We start from the raw sequence: 19477 nt of genomic DNA, 5'->3' as shown, positions 1-19477 counted from the left end.
AGACTTTTTATATTGTCTCTGGGTGTGGGGGGGCAGCCCAGACCACCGGGCCATATTAGCTCCAGGGAGGATGGAGCTGATTGAACCCATAAACATCAGCTCGGTCTCATCACCGTTAAGTTTAAGACAGGACTGCGTCATCCAGTGCTTGATCTGTTCTAAGCAGGTTGTCAGGCTGGCTTGTGGCTGGTGGCAGTTCTTTTGCGCGAGAGAGACCACTAGCTGAGTATCGTCCGCGTAGAAGATGATCTTAATACCAAAGTGACGGACGATCTCAGCGGCGGGCTCATGTACGTATTAAATAGTGTAGGGCTCAAGGATGAGCCCTGCGGGACCAAACAGCCCAGCGGCCAGCTTGTAGAGACAGAGGCTCCTTCAAAAACTTGGAAGGCTCTGTCACTGAGAAAAGACTTGAGCCAGGACAGGGCTCCTCCTGATATTCCCACATTGTGAAGACGGCTTAGCAGAATTTTGTGATTCACCGTATCAAATGCTGCGCTCAGATCAAGGAGGATCACTGCCACTGATCCCCCTTGAGCCAAGATCCGCCTGGCTTCCTCTGTGACTGCCATCAAGGCAGACTCCGTCCCATATTTGGGTTATGTCAAGCAGATGGTTACTCTCGAGAAAACTAGTGAGATGGGTGTTAATATGTTTCTCGAGGATTTTGCTTGCCCAGGGAAGTAAAGAAATCGGGTGGTAATTATTGAAGTTGGCGGGGTCGAGGGTGGGTTTCTTTAGAAGTGCTCGTACCATAGCATGTTTCCAAGTGGATGGTACTATACCAGTCGCTATGGAGGAGTTCAGTAGCTCCAAGAGCGTGGGCAGAATGACTTGGGTAACTGAGGTCAACGTATTTGGGGGGGCAGGGTCGCAAAGGGAACCAGACTTTATTTGATGCATCAAAGGTTCGAGTGTTTCTGGGTCCAACTGGGGAAAATGATCCAGGATGTTTTGATGAGAGTCCTCAGCGTAGTGCGTTGTGGTCCTGGTGGAGAGGGGTCTGGATCTGTGTCTGGAAAGGATAATTAAATTTTATTCACCTTATAGAAAAAGAAATCTGCCATATCATTGCACCTAGAGAGTGGATTATGGTTGGCAGCTGGGGGGGGGGGGTGGAAGCGTGGTGAGAGTTATTACGATTTGATACATCTCTTTAGGTTTAGATCTGGCCAGCATGATTTTCTCTTTGTAGAAGGCCGATTGAGCTGATTTTATTTCAGATTTATAGGCTCTAATAGCCTCCCTGTAGGTGGCTTTGTCCATGGCATCATAGCCCAGACGCCACTTCCTTTCCAGCCTCTTACATAGGCGCTTGTTATCTCTTAGTTTTTCCGTGTACCAGGGCGCTGTTTTCCGAAGTCTTTTATGGCTTGTGGTAAAAAAGGGAAGTACAGTGTCAAGTGATTTTTTAATCCAATTGTCATATTTCTTGGTGTCGGAGGGGGGTCACCGGTAAGTGAGGGTCTGGAGTTTGTAAGGCTGGTAGTCCACTGGTCCGTACATAGTCTGTGCCAGTTTCTCATTCTTCGCTTGGTAGGGGTGCTGGAGGGGGCAATATGAGTAGTCCAGGTGATGGGAATCAGAACGTGATATGTCAAGGGAAGACGAGTGATGGTGCCCACTTTGAGATAATCGCAGTTGCTGAAAACGGGATCTGAAAGTTGTCCTTTGACATGAGTAGAGGTGGGGACAAGTTGTTCCAGCTGAACTGCGGCTAGACTCGCCGTCAACTCTACGGCGAGATTATCCGTAGGATTGTCAAAGTGTATATTAAAATCGCCAAGAAGTGTGAAGTTTGACGGGGAGGTGAACAAGTCGGCCACAACGGAAGATAGTGCAGTGTGGAATTGTTTGACTGGGCCAGGGGGGGCGGTAGATAAGAATGCCCGTAAAACTGTCATTGGGAGAAAATTCAATGACAAAAGGCATACTTTCACAATCAGCGATGGTCTCCAGAGGGCAGCGACATGTGTACGTGTCTTTATAAATAATTGCAAGTCCCCCGCCTTTTCCATGAGCACGGTCCACACGAGCAAACTGATAGCCTGGTATGAGTGCTTGTACCAGATCCGGCTCAGAGTCCTGGGTTAACCATGTCTCAGTCAAAAAGACTGCGTCAGGCGTGTATTCATCCAATAACAAGGACATTTCCAGACTATGTTTGGGCAGAGACCTACAGTTTAATAGAAACATTTTATATTCTCCCGAATCGTGCTTAGTCGGTAAAGTAGTAAGCTCTGTATGACAGTGGGGGCAGAAGGGTGGGACCTTCGAGGGGTGGAAGGAGTGACGGCAGCTTTTTGTTACAGGGGTCCGCAGTTTGTAAAGAGACCCTATGCTGTAATGTCTCCTCAGTCCCGATGAAGGGGCAGGGGTTATGGCCCCTTACCCCGGTCTGCCGCGGACGGGCGCAGACGGGCTTGCCTTTGGCTCGCCGCCGGTGCGCCTACTGCGCCCGCCCGCTGCGCCTGCCTGCTGCGCCCGCCCGCTGCGCGGACGGTATTGGAAGTTCATTTTATAGGAGAAAAGGAGTTCCGCCCCAAGATGGCGCCCGTTTCAGCAGGAACAGTGATCTATGCAATCTAGTCACCGGTAAAATCGTGAGTTTGTGTTTTTAAAAAGAAGTATCCTGACAGTCTAGTCTAGCCCCCGGCTTCCGCCTCAGGGGAAAGTATTAACTGATCTGTGCGTGAGCGATTCAGCGCAATTTAAGTACTTACAAAGGGCGGGAGGGTGGGAGGGAGCCAACCGCTAGTGCGCTAGCCCGATTTCCGCCCCAAGATGGCACCTGTTTCAGCAGGAACAGTGATCTATGCAATCTAGTCACCGGTAAAATCGTGAGTTTGCGTTTTTAAAAAGAAGTATCCTGACAGTCAAGTCTAGCCCCCGGCTTCCGCCTCAGTGGAAAGTATTAACTGGAGACACAATCACCTTCATCATTTGCCAGAGAGTGACCTGAAACTGGCGTGCCTATTTTATAGAGACATTGACTTCCCAACGGTTTATGATTGTTCTCAACTTACATCTTTTCCCCAAATATAATTGCGGCAGTGTTCGACATCCCAGATGCACGCCAACAACTCTTTTTCGATTACAGGATATCTTCTCTCAGTGTCACTGAGTCCTCAACACAAACGCAACACACCATTCCTCTTTACCACACTTCTGAGACAACACTCCACCAATCCAATACAAGTTGGCATCCACTGTTATAACACAAACTATGTTCTAACAAAAAGGTTTAAGTGAGGGAGCTCCCACGATCTCCTCTTTGATCTTCTACAATGCTTCTTTTTGATTATCTGTCTACACAAATTTGGCTTTATTCCTTGTTAGTTCCCTTAAAGGCTCCACTTTAGTTGCAACCTTTTTTAATAATTTGCTGTGATACTCGCACAATCCTGCAAACAACAATAATTTCTCTTAGTTATCTGTAGCAAGGGCATTGATAATCGCACCTAGGAGAGATTATTTGGAAAAACTCCATTATCAGATAATGTGTGTTCCAAATATTCCACTGAATCACAGAAAAACGTGTATTTCTTTTCTTTCAATAGGAGCCCATGGAGTTCTAATCATTTACATGCTTCCAAAATATTTCCTTTTTATTTCTGGAGAAAATGAGAAAATCATCCTGAAAGCACCCCACAAAACAGTATATGTCTTAAAAAATATAGAACATTGCCCTTTGAAACACTGACGCCACTGACTCTAAGCCAAAAGGCATTGTATTACATTGATAAAACCCCCTGAAGAGTGAGGTAAATGGTAAGATGTTTCGATTCTTCGGTCAGCTCAATTTGATGACAGGCTGAATGAAGATCAAGTGTGGAAGTCATTTTAACCCTTCCAACATACACACAAACTCACTGATATTGGCTAAAGCATGACAGTCAACAATAATTAGCCTTAAGTGCTCTCATATCCACTCACAACCTCAAACACTTATCTGCTTTTAATGCCAAAACTATGTGGGAAACCTACTCAGATGATTCCACCTCTTTGATTGTACATTCATCAATCATATCTTCCAACATCTCCTTCAATTCTTCTCATATATTTATAGATACTACTCTAAGCTTCTTTTAGCAGGAAAAGGTCCACTTTTTAACTTGATCTTTTCGGTGAAACCCTTCAACTTTCCCAAATTCTTAGTAACATTTTTAGGGAACTGACCGATGACACAGTCCTTATCCTTGCTGTCTGCTACAATCAATACAGGTTCCTTACTTCTATCTAGGGTTTATCATTATACAGTACATAAGTAACATTTTTATTGTTTAGTTAATTAAAGCCATTACAATTTTCTTCCCTGTTGATAGCAGCCAAGACTTAACAAGATATAAAATCATCAGATGCATCAGAAAGACTCTTACAGATTAAAATCACTGTTAAATCATAATTACATTCTAAAATTCGATGGAATAATGCCTGTACTCTACTTTTTCTACATGGATTACAGTTATGAACTGACAGTTAACAGATGTCAAAAGTTAGTCCCTTCAGTATTAGCAATAAGTCAATATGAATAAAAGTAGTTGTCTCTGCAGGCCGATGTACCGGACCACTGGCTTCCTCCTTGTGATGACTCCGTAAAACAACTAGCATAAAGCTTTCCGTGAACTGACCTCTCATTGTTATGTTGACTTTGTTATCTGATCGTGTACGTGCAGGAACGCAATCAATTTACAGTTCATCTGGGGATCAGCTGGATTAAGCCCTTTAATTATAGCCTCCTGACATGTTCATATTCCTCTATCCAAAAAAGCTTTTCTTAGTAAGGTCTCTCATGCAGGCCGAAGTTTCTTGCTAATGCATATTAAGTGGATGAGGTCTTCTGTGGGGCTTCCACATAGACAACAGCTTTTTACTGTCGGAATTTTCCCAGTTTGGGGCATCTGCCAGTAAAGGATATTTACCAAAAAGTAGTGCCATTAGCTGTTTTTTTAGGTAGACCAAGTATGTTAAATCTAGGTATGCTGCTGGTTTAATAATCTTGTAGTTGTTAAGGACAGTCCAGGCATGGGACCTCTGGCACAAAATATTTTTGTCAAGCAAAATCAAGTGCAGTTTTGCAACTTTATTAATTGTGGACTTAAATGTAACATAAGGCAGGTTTTTAGTCCACAGGTCCAAAGTGCAAGTGTATTTGATAGCATTTTGCAAATAGCGCTTATGTGGTGTATTGGGACCGTTCTCTTGCTCTGACCACAGAGCCTCATTTAGTTTAGAGTCCACCGTGTTTTGCTTTTTGCGGTACCACACTTTAATTGTGGAATATTGCCTGCCAACTGTCTCTTTCTGTAAACCAAATTCTAATCGCACTTGTTCTGGAGAGCTATTTGAGGGAGCTGAAAAACCCTTTTAAAAATGCAAGTTGTTAAATTATTGAGTATGGTTGCATCTTTACCTTGGAAGGCTAAGCTTCTGTAGGTTAACGTTGGTAATGTTTTGGCCGTTATTACTGTAATCAGTGGTTTGAATGAGGGGCCCCTTAGATTCCCAGCCAGTGTCTTATAAGCAAAGGTTAATGCGGTTGCCTGCTGAGCGATGTAATTTTTCTGATCTTGCTGGCTTAATTTGTTGTCAAGGTAAAATCCCAAATATTCCTAGCTTGCGTATTTTTCCAAGACTTTACCTTTAAAGTTGATGTTGTATGGGTGAGTTGTCTGGTTTCTGATCAGCATTGTTTTCATTTTTGCTATAATAATTTCCAGCTTATTTGTCGTCAGAAATTCTGCGAGGCCCTTCAGAAGCCTAGTGAGCACAATTTTAGTCAAACTGATTAAAACTATGTCGTTATCAGAGGCAAGGTGCGAAAGGGATAGTGATCCCAGATGCGGAGAATGAGAGTTAATTACATTAAGTTTATCAGATAAATCAGATACAAAAACAAATTAAATAAGTGGGGAGCAAGCACGCATCCCTGCTTCAAGCCCCTGTCTATGTTCCATTTTCTTGAGACTGTTGATTCGTCACTGAGTTTTACTCTAACCCATGTATCCGAATAAAATAACAATAAACCTTTTAAAAACCTTTATGGTATATTCCATGACCTTCGTTTCATCCATAATAATTTTCGATTAAACGCTGTCAAAAGCTGCTTTAAATCAGTGAAGCAGAGGTGCAAGATCTGTTTTTTTTATTTTGCATTTCTCCTCTATTAGCGTAATGGAAATGATATTCGAGATTGTCCCAATCCCTTCTCTAAATCCTGTCTGGTTTGTGGGGATCAGATTCAGGTCTTTAGTCCATCCAACAAGAACCTCCAGGATCAGGGAGGCTAAGTATTTAACTTCAACATCAAGCAATGCAATCAGTCTATAATTTCATGGATTGGCTCTTTCGCCCCCTTTAAAAATTGGTGTCAGGATTGAGCCTTGCCAACTGTATGGAATTTGGTTTAAAAGATCAACTTGAGCAAAAAGAGTTTCTAACTGGAGGCTCCAAAAATCAGGGCCATGTTTAAAAACTGCTTCGGGACACCATTGGGTCCCGGAGCACCATCCTTTTTGCTTTTATTTATTAGGTTTTTTATGGCAACTGCTGTGTATGAAGAGTGGTTTGGGATAGCAGCATGTGGACGGTCTGAATTAGAGCTTATGGCATTACCTAAGGTGCATGTGGCTCGTGTGCCTTGTTTTTGCCTAGGGCTTGAAGGGGACTGGTAGGTCAATTCCTGCTCATGAGAGTGGTATTGAGTCTTACATTTCTGAGCTATATAGTCAGCCCAGTCTTGTTCCTTGACGTTTGATGCTAGAATGTTCTTAGGCCAATTCAGCTGATTTATTGTTAGCTAACATGTTTTTGCATTATGTTGTCTTGCATTGTATATTAACCTTAGCCAAAAATTGTCCGCATTTGCTTTTTTGTTCTCCCAGAGCTTCTTTTTTTTTTTTTTGTAAATTTTTTATTTTGCATAGCACAAAGGAACAGTAAACATAATGTACCACATCGGGCGCACAGATGATCCCACACAGTGGGAAAAACAGTAAATCAGGACGAGGCAGTGAGACGGTGCGAGAAAAAGGAGCAAACTCCAGGCTCAAACAGTCGCAGGGTAGAGGCAGTCTTATACATAGCTGCATAGCTGGGAGTCTCTGTTAATCAAGCTGGGAATAGGCCAAGAGTCACAAAAACGAAAAAAAAAGGGGCCTCGTCCATGAAGCATAGGCGCCCCGACTGCAGACCGAAGGGAACACAAACATAACTTCCCCCGTCCCACCCTCTCCCCCCGTGACGGTGCCGCACTCATTCCCCATTCATCCGTCACGCATACTTAAAGCTGAAAGAGATGTAAGGTCCTCAATGATGCTGGGCAGACTGCCGAGGGCAAACCAGTAGAAAGAAAGGACACCAAGGGACCCCATATGTGTTTAAAGTTTTTGTAATTGCCGAGGAAGATGTCCGCCATTCTCTCAAGACTCAGGAGCCTCCACAGTCTCGCGTGCCAGAGTGAAATCGCCGGTGCCTCCTTCCGCTTCCAGGCTGCAGCCAGCGTGAGCTTGGCAGCGCCTACACAAAGCCATAGAATCTTCTTGTCCGCGCGTGTCTGGTGCTCAAGGCCGGGGCCCCTCAGGCCCAGGAGTATGAATGCCAAAGAGTTGTCAATAGGGTACCGCAAAATATCTTTAATATGTGAGAGAATCTCATCCCAGAAGGGTTTGATGATTGGGCAGTCCCACCAAATGTGGCGGAAATCCCCCAGAAGGCCACAGCCCCTCCAACACTTATCCGAGACAGCCGGGTAGATACGATGAAGCCGGGCCGGGACCATATACCACTGTGTGAGAGTTTTTAAGTGCGCCTCCCTCAGAAGGATCGAGTGATTAAATTGAGTCAGATCCCTCCATAGTGCCGACCATTCACCATCGGTGATGTCCCTCCCCACCATCTCCTCCCACTGCTCCATGTAACGCGGTCTAGGGGAAAGGGCGGATTGAAGCAGCAGTTGGTATAGGAAAGAGATGGCTCCCTTCATAGTGGATGTTTTCAGCAGGAAGGCCTCAAATTTGGAGGGAGGCCTCGTGCCTGCCTCCCGCACTCCCGGCGACGTGGCCCAATGAAGCAGTTGTAAATGCCTGTATTTATCAGTTTGCGGCACCTGATAGTCCCGCATGCAATTCTCGAAGGTCAGGGGGTCAGGGCCGTGAAACAGATGGAGCAGCGCACGGCATCCTCCCTCTCTCCAAGCATCAAAGGGGCCCTCGGTGAGAGCCGGCGGGAACGCCGGGTTGAAATGCAATGGGGTGAACGGAGATGGAAAGGTCGTCCACCGCTCATCACCTACCAAGGTGTCCCACACTTTCAGTGTAGTCCCCGTGGGCGTACTGATGTACGCATTCACCGGGCGATCTCGCTTCGGCTTCCAGGCCAGATCCCAAATGGACCGACCAGCCACGCTTCGGTCCATATGCAGCCAGTGTTTCTCGGAGAGTTGTTGCGACCATTCCACCATGACTCTGAGTTGGGCAGCCTTATAATAGAGGTGTAGATCCGGGAGGCCGACCCCCCCATCAGACCGTAGCCGTCGCAGGAGTGCAAACGAAAGACGTGCCCGACCACCCTGCCAGACAAAGTTCAGGATCAACGTTTTGAGCTGTCCAAAGAAGGAAGTACCCAGTGGAATCGGTAGGGCCTGAAATAGATACAAGTATTTGGGGAGAAGGACCATCTTAATAACATGCACCCTACCGAGCCAGGACAGGAATTTTGGCTTCCACTTCTCCAATTCGGCCCGCGTCTTAGCCAGCAGGGGCGGAAAGTTGGCCGAGAATAACCCACCCACCGTGGGGGTCAGGTGGACTCCTAGGTAAAGAATCGAGCCCAAAGCCCAAGCTAGTGGTGTCGATGCCCTCGCCTGAGCGACTTCGGCCTGTGATAAGGTTAAGTTCAGAACATAAGACTTGCCATAATTAACCTTGAAGCCAGCCACCCTTTCAAATTCTAGCAGAATATCCCGAACGCAGGGAAGAGAGCTAGCGGGATCAGCCACCGAAAGCAGGACGTCGTCCGCAAAGAGAGAGATTTTGTGTTGCTCCCCTGTGAACGGTATACCCTTCACCCCTTCATGTTCCCTCACTGCCATTGCCAAGGGCTCAATGCTGAGCGCGAATAGCAAGGGGGAGAGGGGGCACCCTTGTCTGGTGCCTCGCGAGTGTTGAAAAAAGGCCGACAGGTGGCCGTTCACCGCCACTCTCGAGCGCGGGCTACAGAAGTTTGCCTTCACCATGGTGATGAACCTATCGGAGAAACCAAATGCTTGCAATGTGTGGAATAGAAAGCCCCAGTCCACACGGTCGAAGACCTTCTCCGCATCTAGGCCCACCAGCACAGCTGGAATGCGGAACCTGTCTGCCTTCTCAATAAGGTGAACCACCCTACGGGTATTGTCGTGCGTCTGGCGGCCTTTGATAAAACCGGACTGGTCCGGGTGTACAATCGCCGGAAGCAGGTCCTGGAGACGGCTTGCCAGAATCGCCGAATACAGCTTCGCATCAATATTAAGTAAGGCTATGGGACGGAACGAAGCACATTGCTCCGGGTCCTTCCCCGGTTTCGGCAGGACCGTAATCACCGCCTCCGCCAGGGTCCCTGCGTTCACACCGGACGTAGCCATGTCATTAAAGAGAGCAACCAAAAAGTCGCACACCTCAGTCGCATAGGTCTTGTAGAAGACCGCAGTGTACCCGTCCGGGCTGGGGGCTTTATGTAATTTAAAATTTTTGATGGCGGAGAGAACTTCCTCCCTTGAGATCGGTGCTTCCAACAGGTCGTTCCACGCACTAGAGACCTGCGGGAGCGGCAAGCGCTGCAGGAACGCCCGCTGTGACGCAGCATCCAGCGCGTCGCCCGTGTACAGATCGGCGTAGAAGCGGCCAAAGATGTCCGCCTTCGCCCCGTCGCGATGGTGGAGCACTCCCGCGGGATCCCTGATCCCCCCTATGTATTCTCGTTCCCTTTTGTCCCGTAACTGTCGGACCAAGTGTCTGCCAATCTTATTGCCACTAGAGTATGAATGCCGCCCTAGTCGCAGGAGAGTAAGCTCGGCTCTGTTGGCATAGTGTGCCTTCAGCTTACCCCTAACCGCCGTCAACGGGCAGAGGGTCACTCTCGAGGGGTTAAGTTTGTGAGCCCTCTCGAGCTCGAGCACCTCAGCTTCCAGTGCTTCACGTTCCTTCCTACGCAGGGTGTTTAGCTGCGAATTGAGGCCCAGGCACGTCCCTCTTATCGTCGCCTTAAAGGCGTCCCACGTATTCGTCAAAGAAGTATCCGACGGGGGGTTGAGGTCGAAAAATTCACGGATGGCCAGACGCAAGGCTTGGTTGGAAACCTCGTCCCTAACCACCGACGCCGGAAAGTACCATTTTCGATTCGCGGTGTCAGGCGGCGACCAACGGAGAGTAAGCACCAAGAGACTGTGGTCCGACACCGAGATCGGAAGAATGGCGGCATCCAGTATGTTCCCTCTGAGGGACTGACTAAGGAAGATGTGATCTAAGCGAGAGTAGGAGTGATGCACGTGTGAGAAGAATGTGTAGTCTTTCGTGGTAGGGTGAAAAAATCGCCAGCCATCTACTTGACCCAACTCCCCCACCCCTTGCTGTGTGGAATCAGAAAAGACCCCTGTATCCGCTCTGCGCCCCCCCGAGCTGTCCAAATCCCTGTCCCACACCAAATTGAAATCCCCCAGCAGGAACAAGAGCCCTTCCGCAAAGTCCCCCACCTTTACCAACAGGTCCTGCAGATACTTATTCTGGCCCGCATTGGGCAAATACACCACTACAAACGTGCACAATCGACCCTGTATGTGCCCTTTAACCATCAGCCAACGGCCCTCCCTGTCGTGGCGAACCTCCACTGGTTGAAAGTGCAACGCAGCCCTGAAGAGGAGTGCCACCCCCCTGTGTTTCGTGACAGCAGAGGACCTGTAAATAATGGGGTACGCCTTATGGCGGAGCCTCAACTCATCCTTCCGTGCCAAGTGTGTTTCTTGCAATCCAACTACACCAAGGTGGTGATCCGTTACATACTTCAGAACCCTCTGCCGCTTCTGTGGCGAATTCATGCCCTTAACATTCCACGTTCCTATGCTAAGCGGCATAGCGAGTATAAATCCCAGAAACTGCTCTCAGCATGCCAAGCGCCCCCAACCCCGCATCCAGCCCAGCCCACAAGCAACAGATGACCAGTAGCCTCCAGAACAGCCGCGGCATGACATCTCCAACAGTGAAGTACACACTCAGCAGCAGACACACAACAAACATCCCCTTTGGCCCACCGTCACGGGTCCCCCCCCAACATCCCGAACACCACAACTCCCAACCCCGCCCCAAGTGATATGCAATCAAAAAACGGGGCAAAAACAAAAACAAAAGTGCAGAAACAATACTCATCATGTCCAGAAGGCCGAAGTCCGTAGGAAGCCTCCCGTACAAGAAGCAGGCCGGGGGGACTAACACACTATCCCCCATGGCCATAGTCGAGGGTGTCTCCTCCAAGAGTACTTTCATACCCCCCAACCAGAAGGCCCGGGCCCCTCCGGCGCCGATCCACCAACTCCATGAGGTCATGCCGCTCCAGAGCTGTGCTGCGTGTCGGCCAACGTGACCGACGCCACCGATGCGACTGCTTCACCCCGTTCCTGCAGGCTGGCAGAGAGATCCGGCCGCTGTCGGATAGGCGATTCACCCACCCTGTGCCAGGAAGATGAACGGCGGCGCCTCCGGGACGGAGAAGCAGTCGCGGCCTGCGAAGGCGGCACATCCTCCAGGCCTAGAAGCTCTTTCGCTGCTTGAAGCGTGCGGATTTGAGCAAGACGATTCTGCCACCTGAAGATGATCCTAAAAGGGTGCCCCCAAGAGTAGGCGATGCCTCTCTCCCTCAGGAATGCAGTCACCGGGCGAAACTCCCGCCGCTTTTGCAAAGTAGAGGCCGCCAAGTCCTGGTATAGCTGAGGTCGATGATCCCGGAACTGCAGCGACGTGAGAGTTCTGGCCTTGCGTAGGATCCGTTCCTTAAGCTGGAAATCATGGACGCACACTAGGATGTCGGGGGGGGAGCCCCCCACGCCGGGGCAGTCCAACCCTGTGCACTCTGTCCATCTGGATCTCCTTCGTGTCTTCTTCATCCAATATGTGAAGGAACAGGTCTTGAACATATCCCCGCAGGTCCCCAGCCTCACCGTCCCATGGCACCGCCCGTATTCGGATGTTGTTTCTACGGGAGCGGTTTTCCAGGTCCTCCGTGTGCAACTGCAGATCTAGGTTTTGCTCAGTGAGGCGAATGATGTCCTGCTGTAGCAGGTGGACGTCAGTGGCCACACTCAGATCTCGATCTTCCAAGGTTGCCACCCACTCGCCTAGGCCATCCACGTCTCTCCGCACCTCCCGCAAGTCGGAGGCCAGCTGCGCTCTAAGTTCGGAGATGTCCTCCTTAATGGAGGCAAAGAGTTCGGTCATGAAGGCTTTTGTCGCCGGAGCCTCATCATCCGACTGCTTCGCCGACCCACTGGCTCCAGGGGAAGCCGGCTGCTGGGAAGATTTCGGGGCATTATCCTTCCCCTGGCCCCGTTTGCGTTGCACAGTAGACATGGCGGCTCACAGTGCTCCGGCCCAGCGCCACGTGGCCAAGTATAATGGCGGGCCGCGTCGTTCAGTTCAAACGCACACCAGTTCACGCTCCGTAGTCTCCAGCTGCGCCTAGCCCCACGTGCACAGCAGTACGATCCGTGGGCCCCACCGGTGTTCAGGCAGGACAAAGTCCAGGTGCTGAAGTCTGCCCCCAAGCACCCTCCAGGCCTCCGTGCGATACAAGCTGCGCCGGGATCCGTTGGCTAGCACCGCACCCCTACTCCACAGTAGACATGGCGGCTCACAGTGCTCCGGCCCAGCGCCACGTAGCCAAGTGTAATGGCGGGCCGCGTCGTTCAGTTCAAACGCACACCAGTTCTCGCTCTGTAGTCTCCAGCTGCGCCCAGCCCCACGCGTACAGCAGTACGATCCGTGGGCCCCACCGGGGTTCAGGCAGGACAAAGTCCAGGTGCTGACGTCTGCCCCCAAGCACCCTCCGGGCTTCCGTGCGATACAAGCTGCGCCGGGATCCGTTGGGCCAACACCGTTCCCCTACTCCATGCCAGGGCAGGGAGAGGGCCAACACCTTCGGAGTGCAGATGTCTCGGCAACACCCCGGGGGCCAGTGGAGTCGATACTATATCTGCCGCCAGTTTTACTGTTCGTCGGATCACAGCGACCCTCCACCTTCCGCCAGCTCCGACCTCCTCAGACGAGCTTCAGGGCCCCGCCCACCACCTGTGCCGGGCGCCGATGTCAGGAGAGCCCGGGGTCTCGCAGGCCGCGGAGTGCACTCGATCCCAGGAGCAATCTCGGGGCTACACCGCTCCAGCGACCACACCAGGGCCGACCGCTCTGTCAGACGGACTTCCCCACCGCTTTTGAGGCGGGTGCGCTCCCTCAGATTCGTGCTATTAGAAGCTTTGTCGGATCAGCGCAGGAGCGGCACGAAAAGGCGTCCTACTCCACCGCCATCTTGGCCACGCCCCCTTCCCAGAGCTTCTTTTTAAAGAGTTTTCTCTGCATCCAGAATGTTTCCCATGTGAAATCTGTTCTGGCATTTTTGTGTAATTTCCTAGCTGTTTTTTTTAAGTCCCTTCTTAGTTTTTCAGTCTCACTTGTTAGCCCGATATATGGATTGGAGGAGATTGCCTTATGTCTAAATTTTACAGTTGCGGTTGGATGGCTAGCAAGGAAGTACAACCATGCTTTTATACTGTTACTGTTCCTTAGGGCCGACTCAGCAAGAAATTCCTTAATTGAATCGAAATGCTCATCAGGTGATCCACTTCTCCATGTTAAACATTTTTAATTTATAGTATTCAATTTGCCTTCTAGGTCAGTGGCTTTTTCCAGCCCTGGTAGGGCTAAATTGAAAGCAATGTGTTGAATTGAATGATCACCTATTGTGGTGTATTCTATATGAAAATGTGCAGGAAGCGGCATTAATGAGAGCATCAGAATTGTATAGTCCAGTGTCGAATGGGAGCTTGGGCAATGATACTTATAATTTGGTGAGGTGTCTTCTTCGGATCTTCCAACATACAAATTGATATGGGGCAGTCTGCCTTTGAATTCAAGGTCAGCATCCTCATAGCTCATGATATGTATTCTGGACCTGAAATCAAAGGAGAGAGCAAGGGATATTGTCACTAGGAAGTGACAAGAGATACCTCCTATTCCCCTGATAGGAATATTTATGCAAACAAAAAGAAGGAGTATCCCCAACGTCAGGTTTTTTTGAAGAAAAAACTTTCGGAGGGAGAGTTATTTGGCAAAAAAAGGAAAAAAGTCAACCTTTTTTGATAGGAAACCCCTCACTCACCACCTAGTGGTGACATGCTTCATCATCGGGGTCCACCCTGGTGACCTAGCGTCACCAGGATGTGCTTCGACACCTGGGTTACAGTGGAGCAGGTTGTGACTGTCTGTGCAAAAAAGGGTGTTAAAAATTGTCCTGGTTTCACTTAAAAACAATCTTTATTATAAAGTAATCAGAACAATGTTAAAAATTACTGGCGAGATACTTCTTGGTGAGTTACGGCCAAGGTATCTCTATATGTGTCTGAGTGGTTTGGTCGACATGTTTCTACCATCAGGGCAGTAGCCCGGTATTCTTCAGGACCAAAAACAGGTGGATGGGAGGTGTGTGCCCCCTAAAAGGTACACCCTCTCCTGATCCCCTGTGAACCAACTGGAAAAATAACCAGTGGTGGATGTGCTCTTTTAAAATAAAGAGAGCCGTCTGGTTACAAAAAAAGACCTGTAGGGAAAAGCAAAAGAGTACTGATTTCAGTAGAATTTCTATACTTTCCTGTAACGTCGTGAAGTGTCTCTGTGATCTGATTAATCATGCCAAGGGCGTGCCCTCCGAGTGATCAAGTATTGTGTTCAATACGGGTGATTGGCAGGGGAGTATTATCCGAGCGTGCACTCTTATCAATGGGTGCTCGTGTTTGTCATGCAGTACATAATAGTTGCCTTTATAGAGATATATACGGGCATGCACTTCATTTCAAATGCATACACACTCGATTTGTCATTCGTCTCATTCAACCTTACAATGTCTATTGTGCCCAGTGGGTTTCTGTGGGCGTCTCTAGGTAGGTGTGGCAGGTTGTGGCGTGTCCTCGTATGTACATTAATACTAGGTAGTGCCAAGTTGTGCCCAGAAGTTGTACCTAATTACATACAAAACACACAAACATATAACATGTAGGAGTACGTGTAGATTCCATGGTTCAAACATAGGGCTTACTTGTTATAAGCCTCTAGATTGCTTCAACGGGCAGGGGGTAGGTTCTTCTAACCGCCAAACATAGTTCTAAAATGGCGCGAAAGATAATAGTGGAGTGAGTCAATCGAGCAAAGAGCCCGGTAGGGATCGAAATGGTTATAGGTCTTCGATGCCATCTCCGTAGGAAATGCGAGGTGCACTCTACTTACAGTTTGCGGGAGAATTAAACGGCCATTCACCTACTCCTATCCTCCTCTGCTCGGCTAGTGGTGCCGTGCGGGAGTTGATCCGTTAAATGTGCTGATCTCTTCCGGGAAGGGCGTGGTGCCGTGCGCCGGAGGGGGAGGAGTTACGGGGCGGGACCTGATGACGTGGGGTACGCGTGTAGTAGTAAACAAAGCGCGTCCCGGTTATTAAACAACAAGCGGGATTATTTGGGTACTGTTATGATGTTAAGCCCTGAACCTGGTGACGCGGTAAACGCGTGTGTTTTAAAAGAAGGCGCTTTGGATACTGTTACTTAGATGGGCATTAATGTCTTAAAATAAAGCCCAAGATCTGGTGACGCGGTAAACGCGTATCTTGTAAATGAAGGCGCTTAAAAAAGTGTAAAAGCGCGTGAAGGAAGGGGGGCACTAATAATGGGTGGAATTAGATGTGGGTAAACATCTAAAATTATGCAGATTATTAGTGAGGACGACATTTAATAATCATCCCAAGCGACAGGTGCGTGGGATCTAATTGCACTTTAGAAAAAAAGAGGGGGGGATGAATTGGCCCCATTTAATAGTGGGTGAAGCTAGATGTAGGAACATAACTGCAGTTGTGCATGTTATCATCGAGTGATGCAGGAACAAGATTCATGGGTCATTTGAGTACACTGGCCCATGGAATGTTATCATTGAGTCCAACTTGATGCGTAGAAAGTCTATAAATCCACCTCTGTTCTTTCTCAAAGAGGCGTGACTGTATGTTGGGACCCTGCTGTATTTGCTCAATCACAGTCCACCACATGTCGTTTGGGGTGTGTCCCATTGTCAAAAAATGGTCCGTGAGTCTTGTGTTGTTTTTCTTGCACCTGATTGTGCTACGGTGTTCAGATATCCGTTGTTTCACTTTACGTGTGGTCATTCCAATGTATGGTATATCACAGGAACATTTAATCAAGTATACAACATTTTGGCTATTGCAGTTTGTGTGTGCCCTCTGTTCCCAAGTTTTTTCTTCCTCAAGGTTCAATGTTTTGGTGTTGGTGGTCAAATGGCAGACACTACAATCCCCGCATCTAGAATGTCCTGTTACACGTGGGAGCCCCCATATTTCCGTGATTGTGGGGTTAGTAATGGTCAAGGTGGGTTTAGGTCTAGTATTCACCAGAGTGTCTTTTAGACTGCGTGCCTTTTTGTAAGAAAACAGAGGTTTTTCCCATTTGTAGTTTCCTGTATGGAGTATGGACCAGTGTTTCTTTATGCTTTTGCTCACCTGATTGGATATAGCATTGTACGTCGTGACACAGGCTAGTGGTACCTCAACCTCGTTTTTGGTTGTGTCTTCCAATAGAGTTTGTCGTGGCTGGTTACGAGCTCTCTTCTGGCATTTGTTGGTAATTTTCTTTGGATAGCCACGTGAGGAAAGTTTTTGTGTTAGGTCATCAGCCTGGTTCTTGTAATCAGATAGTTTACTGCAATTTCTTCTGAGGCGGAGATACTGTCCATAGGGAAGGTTTTCCCGTAGGGGGCGAGGATGGAAACTCTCGTATCTGAGCAAGTTGTTCTTAGCCGTTGGTTTGAAATGCGTTTTAGTAATTAGATTCTCATTTTCCCTTTGTATTTCGATGTCCAAGAAGACCATCTTGTTCCTGTCTATGCAGTGGGTGAATCGTAGATTCCTGTCACGGGTGTTCAGCCAAGTTATGAATTCCATAAGGGTTTCTTCTGGGCCTTGCCATATGGAGAAGACGTCATCTATGTATCGCCGCCAAAATTTTATGTGGCTGCCAAATGGGTTATCCTCTGCCAGGATGTATTTCAGTTCGAAGTCATATACGTAGAGCCCCGCCACACTAGGGGCAAAAACACTGCCCATAGATGTACCCCCTACTTGTAGGTACAGGGTGCCCTCATATTCAAAGTAGTTCCTTTTCAGGGCCAGGGTGGCACATTGCATGACGAACTGTTTGGGTGTGTGGTAGTTCCAGGTGGTGTTTTCCAGGGTTCTCTCCAACACATTGATGGTGGCGTCTTGTGGGATGTTCGTGTAAAGGCTTTCGATGTCAAAGCTGAGGAGAATATAGTCTGGTTCCATTTTGATGTCCTCCAGCATCCTCAGTAGGCTTTTGGTGTCACGTAAGTACGTGGATGTTCCCTGTACAACAGGTTTCAGAAAGAAGTCACTGAATCTTGATAATGGTTCAAGAAGTGAGCCGATGCCTGAGACTATAGGTCTGCCTGGTGGGGGGATCTTGCCCTTGTGCATTTTAGGCACCACATAGAAGTAAGGAATCTTATTGTCGGTTTTGCTCAGATAGTCTGCTTCTTGTTTTGAGATGTTTCCTCGGGCTTCAGCTGTCTCCACCATGTTGGTGATTTCAATTCTCAGATCTTCAGTTGGATCTCTGGGTAGTATTTTATAGTTTTTAGTGTCGCCTAGTAGGCGTCTGCATTCTGTATCGTAGTCATCCTTATTCATCACTACAAGTCCTCCGCCTTTATCTGCCGGTTTTATGATTATGGTTTCATCATTTTTCAGGTCAGATATGGCTTTGTTTTCAGCTCTGGTGTTGTTATGGAACTGGCCTTTTGACTCCAATTTTTCCACATCATTAAATACTGCCTGTTCAAAAGTGTTAATCTCGACTGGAACCGAGTGTGGTGGAGGTATGAAGGTTGACCGTAACCTGAGGCCTGTTTCATTGGGGGTATCTGTCGGGTCATCACTTGTGTTATCATTGGTGGTGTTCTTTTCGAAGAAGGCTTTCAGTTTGAGTTTGCGAAAGAAGGAAGCCAACTCGCAATGTAACTTGAACTTATCTAGGGATGCAGTTGGTACAAACCCTAGTCCCTTGTTAAGCACGTTTGATTCCGTGATGGTTAGTGTGCGTGATGATAAGTTCGTGACTAGCTCCTCGCATTGCTGGGGCCGGCCTTGTTCGCTCCTGATTTGCTCCTGGTGATGCTGCCCGTGTTGTCCTCTTCCTCCCAGTGGACGTTGTTTCCTCTTCTGTTGCGTCCCCTTCCGCGCCTGCCTCTGTTGTGAAAAGGAGGACGGAATTGATTCTGTGGAAAGGGGAACTGCTGGAAGGGCGGTTGCCATCCGTACATTTGGAAATGTGGTGGTATTTGGTATGGGTTAGGTGGAGGTTGTTGATAGGGGTTCTGGAGGGGATGGTTGTATTGGGGCCATTGGTTATTCCCTCTGTGTCCACCTCTCTGTCCCCTTCTCGGGGTCCCATTACTAGATCCAGTGCTGCTATTTGAGCTGGAGGTGTTGCTAGCGGCATCAGAGTCTTGATCTTGTACACCCGATATTTTATAGTCCGGGTCTGAATAGGGGTAGACTTTCACAAAAGAAAATTTTTTCAGATCTTTTTGGAATTTCAATGTTTTTTGTTGTAGTAGGTTGTCTTTGTATTCATTAACTTCCTTGTTTAAGTCGTCCAATTTTTGCTTGTAGCCTTTGATGCTCGCTTTTATTTGGGTTTCTGTTATTTGAATCTCTATCTGGATTTTCTCAGACAGACGTATGGCAGTTTTTAGGATCAATATTATCCAGTCATGCGTGCAGTGCCACGCAATCAGGGCCCAATCTTTTCTAAATTCTGGATCATCCAAAAAGATGCGTGGTGCGTTGGTAACCAGTAGGCCCTTAGGAGCTATATTATTGGTGACATACTCTTTCATGATTGTACCATGTAATATGGTTCTGATTCGGTTCCGCTTCATTTCTGTCAGTTTTTCCCACTCAGATGTTTGAGAGATGGTGCTGCTGATGTTGGCGTCCGCAAAAACATTTAAGTCACTCATGATTGAGTCTATTTCTTCCGTAGAAAAAGTTAAGCCTGTGTTCTCTGCCATGTTGTCTGTGTACGTACTCCGTTGTGCCAATGTCAGTGCGATTGACTCTCACAGCTGTGCGCTGCCAAGGATTTGAAATCAAAGGAGAGAGC

This window comes from Lissotriton vulgaris, chromosome 1_1 (genome assembly GCF_964263255.1).
Source record: "Lissotriton vulgaris chromosome 1_1, aLisVul1.2, whole genome shotgun sequence".
NCBI classification, from domain to species: domain Eukaryota; kingdom Metazoa; phylum Chordata; class Amphibia; order Caudata; family Salamandridae; genus Lissotriton; species Lissotriton vulgaris.
This window is presented reverse-complemented; position numbering follows the sequence as displayed.